Source organism: Pinus tabuliformis, chromosome 8 (assembly GCF_031772625.1).
Source record: "Pinus tabuliformis cultivar Carrire ecotype Pingquan chromosome 8, CPIR1, whole genome shotgun sequence".
Classification (NCBI taxonomy): Eukaryota; Viridiplantae; Streptophyta; class Pinopsida; order Pinales; family Pinaceae; genus Pinus; species Pinus tabuliformis.
This window is the reverse complement of record NC_142294.1, coordinates 1505073145-1505083929: the sequence shown is the minus strand read 5'-3', so window position 1 is coordinate 1505083929 and position 10785 is coordinate 1505073145. Positions and strand designations below refer to the sequence as shown.

General features: G+C 37.7%; 1 pseudogene; it reads right to left on the bottom strand.

Annotated features, from left to right (window-relative positions):
- Positions 1–9650: 9650 nt before the first annotated feature.
- LOC149241560 (beta-amylase 2, chloroplastic pseudogene) lies at positions 9651–10247 on the bottom strand (annotated as a pseudogene).
- Between the last annotated feature and the right edge of the window lie 538 nt (positions 10248–10785).

Below are 10785 nucleotides of genomic sequence, written 5' to 3'. Positions count from 1 at the left end.
CACTCAGAGAATACACATCTATTACACAGCCTCAAATACAATGCCCTCATACAAAGAGAGGGGTTGCCTTCTAGGGCAAAAAACCCTAAACTAAACATAAGTTCTACCGTTAGATCATCCGCCTAATGAATGGCCTAGATTGACTAGAAATTACTACACTTTTACAAGGCAATTTTACATCTGTTTTTAGCTTTGGGGGTGCTACCCGAGCCCCCACTAGGGAACCACTGGTCCGCGGACCCCCCAGCTGGGGGGGATCAGCCCCCCCGGACCCTCGCGGGGGGGACGAGTCCCCCCCGCAACCCCCCCATGTGGAGGGGTGTACAAACTTCCTGGGGTATACATCTGGCTGAAATAAAGACCTCTGAACAATCATGCTCCACACACAACAATCTCCCACTTGGAGAATGATTGTAGCAACTCCATCACTGCTTCATTTGTTGGACAATGACTCCTCTTTGGACCTGGCTATTTCTCATCTTCATTTTCATCCTTGAAGACCGATTGAAACTGAGCTTATTCTCAGTTTCTCCTTGGTTACAACTTTTGTTAGCATATTTGTAGGATTCTGGCTAGTGTGTATCTTTTCCAGCTTCAACTCTCCATCTTCCAACACTGATCATATGAAATGGTACTTGAGATGTATGTGTTTAGTCCTAGAATGAAATGTTGAGTTCTTTGCAAGATGAATGGAACTTTGGCTATCACTATATAATGTGCCCATATCATGCTCCTTACCTAATTCACCCATAAACCTTTGTAACCAAATCATTTCTTTACTAGCCTCTATAGCAGCAACATACTCTGCTTCTATTGTTGAAAGTGCGACAACACTTTGGATTTTTGAAACCCAACTAATAGTTGTTACACCTACAATAAATACATATCCTGTAGTGCTCCTTCTGTTATCTCTGTCACCTGCCATATCTGCATCAACATATCCCTGTAGAGAAATGTTTGAACCACCAAATCATAATGCTTGATTTGTGGTACCCTTCAAATATCTGAGAATCCATTTCACTACCATCTAATGTTCCTTTCCTGGATTGTTCATGTACCTGCTTACAACTCCCACTGCATGTGGAATATCAGACCTTGTGCAGACCATTGCATACATTAAGCTTCCAACTGCTGATGCATATGGAACTTTAGACATATAATCCATGTCTTCTTGGGTCTTTGGGCACATTTCCTTACTAAGTTTGAAATGGCTAGCAAAAGGTGTACTAAATGGTTTTGCATTGTGCATATTAAATCTTTTCAACACCTTTTGTATGTACTCATTCTGAGACAATGTTAATTTGCGATTTTCCCTGTCTCTAGCGATTCTCATACTAAGGATTTGTTTTGCAGCTCCCAAATCCTTCATTGCAAATGAATTTGTCAATTTTCTTTTGAGCACATTTATTTCCTGCATGTTAGACCCTGCATCTCACATGTCATCCACATATAATAACAATATAATATAGCTTCCATCATTTTGCTTTTTTATATAGACACAATGATCAGAGTAACATCTATTATAACCTTGTTCAGACATAAACCTGTCAAACTTTAGATACCACTGCCTTGCAGCCTGTTTTAAGCCATACAAGCTCTTATTCAACCTGCACACTAGTTTCTCCTTCCCTTTCACCTCATATCCTTGTGGCTACTGCATATATATCTCTTCCTCCAAATCCCCATGGTGAAAGGTTGCCTTTACATCTAACTGCTCAAGATGCAAATCTTCAACTACTACTAGACTTAAAATAGTTCTGATTGAAGTCATTTTAACAACAAGAGAAAATATTTCATCAAAATCAATACCTTTCTTCTGTGCAAACCCCTTCACCACAAGTCTAGCTTTGTACCTTTGTTTTCCTCCATCTCTTCCTTCAGCCTGTAAACCCATTTATTCTTTAATGTAGTTTTTCCTGCAGGCAACTTGACTAAGTCCCAAGTCTGGTTATGCATTAAGGAGTCCATCTCTTCATCCATGGCTACCTCCCACTTCTTCCTACTTTCAACCTGCATTGCTTCTTCATAACATTCAGGTTCACCAGAATCAGTCAACAATAAATAATATAATGGAGAGTATCGTTCAGGGGGTCTACTTATCTTGGTAGATCTTCTAACACCACTTTCAGGTGTTTGGGGTGCCTGTTGCTGTTGTGGTGGTTGTTGTTGTTGTATTTGTTGATTATTATTATTTTCAGGCACCTTTACTTTTTTAGTGATTTCATCAAGAACTGCATATTCCTTGTTTTCTTTTTCCTGTTTCTTTTCCTGCAACTGATTCTTATACAATACCTTTTCATTGAATATTACATCTTTTCTCCTAATGATTTTGTGATTTTCATAATCATATAAGCGATAACCAAAATCATTAACACCATATCCAATAAAGGTACATTTGTTTGACTTTGCCTCAAGCTTTGTTCTATTTTCTTTATCAATATGGACAAAGGCCTCACAACCAAAAGGCTTTAAAAAAGAGTAGTTTACCTTTTTACCTGTCCATGCTTCCTCTGGAACACCACCATCCAAGGAACTTGAAGGCCCTTTATTTATTAGATAAACAATAGTATCTACAACATCTGCCCAAAACTGTAAAGGAAATCCTGCATGAAATCCCATGCACCTTGTACGCTCCATGATTGTTCTGTTCATCCTTTCTGACACACCATTTTCTTGTGGTGTTCTTGGAACTGTCTTCTCTCTACGAATTCCATGCTCTGAACAGTACCTATCAAACTATTTGCTACAATATTCACCTCCATTATCTGATCTAAGACACTTCAATTTATTTCCTATCTCAATCTCAACCAAATATTTCCATTTCTTGAAAGTATCAAATACATCAGATTCATTCTTAATACAATAAATCCATGTTTTTCTAGTTGCATAATTAATAAAAGTAACATAATAACAAGAGCCACCAAGAGATGATACCTGAGCAGGTCCCCATATAGCTGTGTGCACAAACTCTAATTTTTCACTCTTCTTTTCTTTCCCAACTCTAAGAAATCAGACTCTCTTCTATTTTCCATAAATGCAATTCTCGCAGAATTCCAAATCAACATTTTTCAAACCCAGTAGCAAATTCCTTGAGTGAAGAATCTTCATCCCCTTTTCACTCAAGTGTACAAGCCTATGATGCCATAATGCTGCATCTGCTCCTCTGGAAGTTAAAGCATTAACAGAGTTAGAAATACCATTGCATAAATACAATGTACCAACCTTTTCACCTTTTACTATTACCAGGGCTCCTTCGGTAACCTTCCAAGCTTTATCTGTGAAAGTTGTCACCCAACCTTCACCGCCTAACTGCCCTATTGAAGTCAGATTTCTCAGATCTGGAACATGCCTTACCTATTTTAGTAGCCATTGGTTTCCATTCTGTTGTTTTACAAGAACCTTACCCATTCCAACAATTTTACAGGGTTTATCATCACCCAAACGAAATTGTCCAAAATCTCCTTGAACATAGTCATGAAAGTATTTCTTACCATGTGTGGCATGGAATGAGGCCCCTGAACCTGCCACCCAGGAATCAGTAATATTTTCGAATGAAAGAATCAAAGCATCTTGTAACACCTCACCTATCACATTTGCTTCATGCTTGTTTTCTTGCTGTGCAGCTCCTTCTTTTCCCTTTCGAGATCTACAGTCTTTCTTTAGGTGTCCTTTCTTTCCGCATTTCCAGCACACTATCCCCGATCTGGACTTGGATCTGCCTTTCCTTGATTTACTGCTATATCCTGAGCTCTTCCCTTTTTCCATTTTTCTTCCCCTAGACTTTGCACTCAAAGCATTACCCGATGTCTCACCGGAGCTTTTCCGTCACATTTCCTCGCTAAGGATAGCACCGACAACATCATCAAACTTTAAAGTACTAGATCCAGAAGCAGAGTTACTAATGGCCATTACTAAACCATTCCAACTTTCTGGTAATGAGCACAAGTATAACAGAGCTCTAACTTCATCATCAAAGTTTACCGCTACAGAACATAACTGACTTGTAACAACATTAGAATCATTTAAATGGTCTGCAACAGATCCACCTTCCGACATCTTCATATTAAGTAACTGTTTCATAGGAAATACCTTGTTTGAGGCCGAGGGTTTTTCATATAGTTTCTCCAACACCTTAATCAAACCCTCTGTCGTTGTTTCCTTTGAAATGTTGAAGGCGACTAACGCTGCAAGGCACAACCATACTATTCCAAGTGCCTTTCTATCGAGAAAGTTCCATTCTTCATCTTTCATACCCGTCAGCATCTCTGTTTTTCTGCCCAATGGTAGGTATAGATCTTTCTGATACATATAATTTTCCATCTGCATCTTCCACAGCGAGAAGTTTTGGCCATTAAATTTCTCGACCCTAAACTTACCATCTTCCGCCATTACTCCCACTCGAACGAGGAACCCTTCTTTCCTGCGATTTTATCAGCCAAATAGAACTTCGGCTTCAATACCAGTTGTTAGAATATTATATATTACGAAGCAATGGAACACATAAAATATTGTAGAAATATAAACACAGAAAACGCATAAAATAAGAGAGACACAGATATACATGGTTCACCCAGTTTGGGCTATGTCCACCCCAAACAGCCAGTCCTTCCTTTCTATTATCCAGCAAAATGAAGAGACACAACCTACAGCAGATCCGTTGTAATATCCTCTGTTTTCTCTCACAATATCACCTCTCTGTTTGTCACTCAGAGAATACACATCTATTACAAAACCTCAAATACAATTCCCTCATACAAAAACAGGGGTTTCCTTCTAGGGAAAAAAACCCTAAACTAAACATAAGTTCTACTGTCAGATCATCTACCTAATGAACAACACAAATTGACTAGAAATTAGTATACTTTTACAAGGCAATTTTACATCTGTTTTTAGCTTCGGGGGCGCTACCCCCGAGCCCCCGCCGAGGAACCGCTGGCCCTTGGACACCCCAGCCGGGGGGGATCGGCCCCCCCGGACCCCCGTGGGGGGGACAATTCCCCCCCACACCCCCTCGCCTGGAGGGGTGTATAAACTTCCTGGGGTATACATCCGGCTGAAACAAAGACCTCTGAACAATCATGCTCCACACACAACATGTTTGAGATTTATCAATTGGCTAAGAAGGTGTTACTCTTTGTATCCTCAGGATGTGCTATCATTTCTTTCGTGAAAATTGACCAAGTGACAAGTGCTTTACGAGAACAAAGCCCTGTATACCTAAAAATTGATTCGATTCTAAATATAAAGATGCAATATGTAGCTTTGTAACAGTTGCACCTCATATATATCAAAATATTGCTCCATCTGTAGTATCCAATTTACCAAATCCTTGCCATCAAACTTCCTCATATTTTTTTTCTTGATTTTAGGAGCTCACTCTTGAATATGTTGTATCTCTAGAATTTTGTATCTCCAAGGTCTAAAATTGCAACTTGTGGTAGCCCTATACATTTTCTTTCCAATGCCATCAGTGTAATCAAACTCGGATTCTCCAAGAAAGACTTATGCCCAATCTCCCAAGATGAACTAATTATATACTTTTTCAGAAGAGAGAACTTGTACAAAGAGCCACATGTCACTGTTTCAACCTTCGGATTTGAAAAATATACATAGAAAACTACCGTCCATCCTCATTTTGCAACTTCGTACGAAATTTCACTCTAATGCTCAGGGAGATAGTTATGACAATTTTCCGCAGGTAACCTTTTTAGGATGTAATTCAGGAGCCAGCTGAAACTCTGAATGTCTTTGCCTGTATCTTTGAAAATATAGCGAAACAAGATCTTAAATTTGGGCCCAAGCTTCACCACATTTTCGGATCAAATGGGTTTTAATTTCAGTGTCTGAAACTTTGAAAAAAACAATTATAGCGAAAATTCCATGATGACGTGTTTGTGATGGAATTATGGAGCTTGGAAAAACCCTAACATCCTAAAATCATATCTCCGAACACATAGTAGGATAAGATTTGAAATTCGGACCCACGGTTCAGAGAGATTACGTCTCAAATGGTTTTTTTTTAGCTTCTGAAACATCCCAAAAAAAACATTATAGCAAAAATTCCACGATGACCTATTTGGAGCAGTGAAACCCTATAATCCAAAGCTCTGATACCAAATGTTATGAACCAACTCACAAAAAGATAGAAAAGAGAGATAAAAGCCTTAGAATTCAGCCTCTTCGAGGGGGAAACCTCCTTTACATTACACAAATGAATAATACTTGGATGATACAAATGACAAGACCTCCTTTCTATATAGGAGTCGAAGGGGTCATAATATAATCAGAGCCGACCTAACAATAATAATGTAGGGGCACAATAATAACAATATGGGGACTACATGGGAACAAAAATATAATAAGGGGGTTGTACTAATAACAATAAGGGGTTACACTAGTAGTATATGGACCTAACAATTGAAGACTGAGACAACAACAACAGTGTTTTTTACCCTCGTTGGCTTTCCACCTAAAAAATCTTGGTGTTCATGTGTGTTGATTTATTTTTTTCTTACTGCATCTGTTTACTGGTGAATGCATCACACTTTGATTTAAGATAATGAATTAGCTATTTACTATATATACGCTGGTTTCATACTTTATAGTCGTGAACATACACTGGTTGGTTTCATTAAAGTAGTGTATACTATTTGAAAAGGAAAATCATTATTGTGAAAGTTAAAATACTGATTCACCCCCAACATTTTTCCCAACATGAGGCCCCTCCTTGTGCCATTTTTCTAACAAATGAGACAAATGACCTCCAATTTTCAGGCTGGAACAAATGTTGTTTTATTCTACAATAAGTGAATACACACATGGGTTCCACCGTGGTGTTAAGGGCATCTTTTGGCAATCAAAGATTGGCATTCCTAACGATTTGATCATATGCATCTTGATTAAATATTGGAAGAGAATTCTCCCCATCAAGAGGGCCCCCAGATTTCCGAGCTATAAGGAGGCCAGAGAGAATCGCAAGTCAAAATGGGCTCAGAATCTGGAGGGTTTTTCGAGATGTCCAACTGCAGAAAATAGGTAGAATTGAATGAAATGATGAGAATGTGGGAATATTGGAGAAAACATCTATAATGGAAGGACATGCTGAGAATGTTGGAGGATCCTTAAATGTAACACATTACATTATCCAATGAGAAGATGATAGTTATAAATTTTGTTTCAAGAGGGGAATCTGTATTTATTACAGGCTTTTCAAGCACAAGCAAGAGCTATCTTCTCAAGTTTGTAGTAAAAATCTTGAAGAAATTGCATGGTCCAGGCTTCGCCTTTGTAACAGCCTCAACAGGGATTACAACATGCCATTTGAGTGGCATGACTCTACATTCCTTTGTTTGAGCTCCATCATTTTCCATGACTAAGCAAGGACTATTGATACTCATTGAAAAGAAAAACAAAAATGTTAACAACTGGAAAAATGCCAAGGCATTGGTTATAAATGAGATAAGCATGATTGATGGAGAGTTTTTTGATCTGTTGAATTATATTAGGAAGCCATCGAATGGGAAATGAGTGTCGGCTGGGTTACAACTGGGTATTGGAACAAACATTAGGGTTCTATATTCCTTGTTCAAATTGGGAAAAACGGTTGCATTCAACCACTTCTGAGAAAATGTTTCTACATCACTAAACATAGGGCCAAAGAGAGGGATGCTAGGACAACGAGCATACGATCTCACAGAGTTTAGAACATTACAAATGTGTTTTTTAGCGATATCTGTTAGAGGTATGGCTAACAAATTTGCATGTAGGGTGATGGGATTTAGGTTTAGTAAAATGAGGAAATATACAGAAAAAAATTGCAGTGAAAAAATTGAGTACTGGGTCTCAAAGACTCAATGGTTCTCAGCATAAACCTCAGTCCCAAAATACAATGTTAATCTAAAATGTCTCCAAACACATTGGAAGAAAAGTATTGTAGTTGTAGATGCAACAATAGTTTTGTTGAATGCTATGAAAGTTAAAACTATCATCATGGAAAATCTGCATATTGCCACAAATATGCAAACATGTTTCCATTAAATAAAAAAATTCATGGTGGAGGATTCTTAAGCCCAAATGTCAATATTTTTGGATGTAATTTTCCACTTGTTTCTGCATGAAAATCCAACAAAAGTACCTCTACAAATGCAACAGAGTATTTTGCACACCAAAAATCCCTCCATAAGATGAGGGTGCATAATTTTGATAAGAAAATAAGAATCAAGATGATCCAGCTAGAACAATAATATTATTAAACTTGTGAAGAATGTCACTGTGGACTGCATAGTCTAGGAAGAGTGCTAGTTAACCATACTAGATTGTTGGGTGGATTTTATCATTGGACTAAAGCCCATTAAATATTGGAATTTTCAATCCCCATAGTTGGCAAATTTAAAGTGACATCATTACCTTCCTATTCGAAATCCCTAGTAAGTTGAAACGACCTCAATATACCTAGTTTGTCTTTTATTTTTCAATCATTCAATCTTTCATTTTCCTTTTAGGTTTTATAACTGATGGGTTTTGTCTTTCTGTGGGTTCAAACCAGGACAAGATTTTAGACTTCAAAATGAAGTTAATGGACATTGACAGCGAGCATTTGGGCATTCCAGAGTCAGAGTAGCATGCCATTGTGAGGATACCATCTCAAGAATTTTCTTGCATCTGCATGGATCTCATCTCCATTGGGGACACTGGTGTGTAGGAAAAAAGCCCATTAAATATGGAATTTTCAATCCCCATAGGCGGAAAATCTAAAGTGACGTTGTTACCTTCATGTTTTAAAGCCCTAGTAAGTTTAATATACCTAGTAAGTTTAATATACCTAGTGTGTCATTTCTTTTTCAATCATTCAATCTTTCATTTTCCTTTTAGGTTTTATAATTGATGGGTTTTGTCTTTCTGTTGGTTCATACTGGGACTAGATTTTGGACTTCGAAATGAAGTTAATGGACATTGACAGCGGCATCTGGGCATTCCAAAGTCAGAGTAGCATGCCATTGTGAGGATTCCATCTCAAGTATTTTCTCGCATCTGCAAGGATCTCATCTCCATTGGGGACACTAGTGGGTAGCAATCATGCTACTAAGTTTTTGAACAAAAATATATCGTTTTGCTCATGCTACTCATTTTTTATATTGGTGCTTATTCAAATGCAACCAAACTCAGTCACAAACATAAAATGGTGGAGAAACTCAATTCTAATTATAAAGTGTATTATATTTAGCATGTGTCCACTGACGAATTCATGAACCATGTTATGTACCGTGGCCAAGTTCTGCATGAAAAAAGGAAATCTTTGTCTAGCTCATTCTGATGGTGGGATGTGGTTTGAACTGGGAGAACAACTTGAATGTCATAAGGAGCAAAACAAAAAAAGCCAAAACATAGGTCAAAAGGAGAGTGTCCTGTAATCTTGATTCATAATAAAAAATTATGGTCAATGGTAATCTAAAATGGCTCCAAACACATTGGAAGAAAAGTATTGTAGTTTTGGATGCAACAATAGTTTTGTTGAATGTTATGAAAAGTTAAGACTTTGATCCTGGAAAATTTTCATATTGCCACAAATATGCAATCATGTTTCCATTGAATAACAAAATCCATGGTGAAGGATTCCTAAGCCCAAATGTCAACATTTTTTGATGTAAAGGCTAATACCCATCTTTGAATCGAGTATTATAATATCTAGCAATGAGCTCAGAAGCATGGGATCTGGTTCCATAATGCCAATGTATTCCAGCCACTTTTCCAGAAATCTTGAACCAGTGCCACGAAAAATGACTTTAGTTGTTGTTAAGATTCTCTCTCCATGATCAAGAATCATAACAGAATACCACTCAAGAAAAACCTCACCATAAGGAGTATTCCAACCACCATCTCTTCTGAAAAATGGTGTGTCCTCAGGCCAATTATTGTGGTGGCTTGCATCACTTGGGCCCCCATTACCCCATTCCATTTTTCCGGTAGCTTCAGCTACAACTTTAACATTAGAGACCATATCCTGCAATACAAGGATATTCAAATTAGTTAATAATGGACATTGACCCCAACAATGTTAAAAGCGTATATAGAAACTATACACATGTAGATATATAAAAAAGTTAAGATGCAATTATGCTCTTTAGAAATTAATTTAAAAAAAAAATCTATACCTTGTCATAACACTGAAATGCTCCAATCCCCGAGAAGCTCCATGTACCATTACTCTCAGGATAAGATGGATACCTCAACTCTCCTGCATGACCCATTCCCACTTGAATTTCATGTATTATCATGGACAAATAACATCCATGTAGTGATATATCTTAGAGGTATGGCTAACAAATTTTCATATAGAGTGATGGGATTTGGGTTAGGTGAAATGCAGAAATATACAAAGAAAATCGCGGTGAAAAAATTGAGTACAGGGTCTGAAAGATTCAGTGGTTCTCAACATAAACTTCAGTCCCAAAATACACTAAATCAACAACACATCGAGAGGATGAAGCTGCAAAATACAAAGGCACTAGTCAAACAGAGTACGAAAAAATAATGAGATGGAAGACATAGTGAAGCACAGTTAAAATATTTTTAGAATTTGGAGGGCTTTCCAAGAAAGCCAAATGCAGAAAATGGTGCAAATGGAAAGAAGCCATGACAATATTGGAGAGCGAATATGATAAACCTAATTCAAAGGGATGGAAAGAAAAATAGAGGACGAGAAAACATCCACAAGGAAGCTAGAGAGAATCACAGATCAAAATGGTATCAAAATTTGGAGGGTTTTCCGAGATGCACAATTGCAGA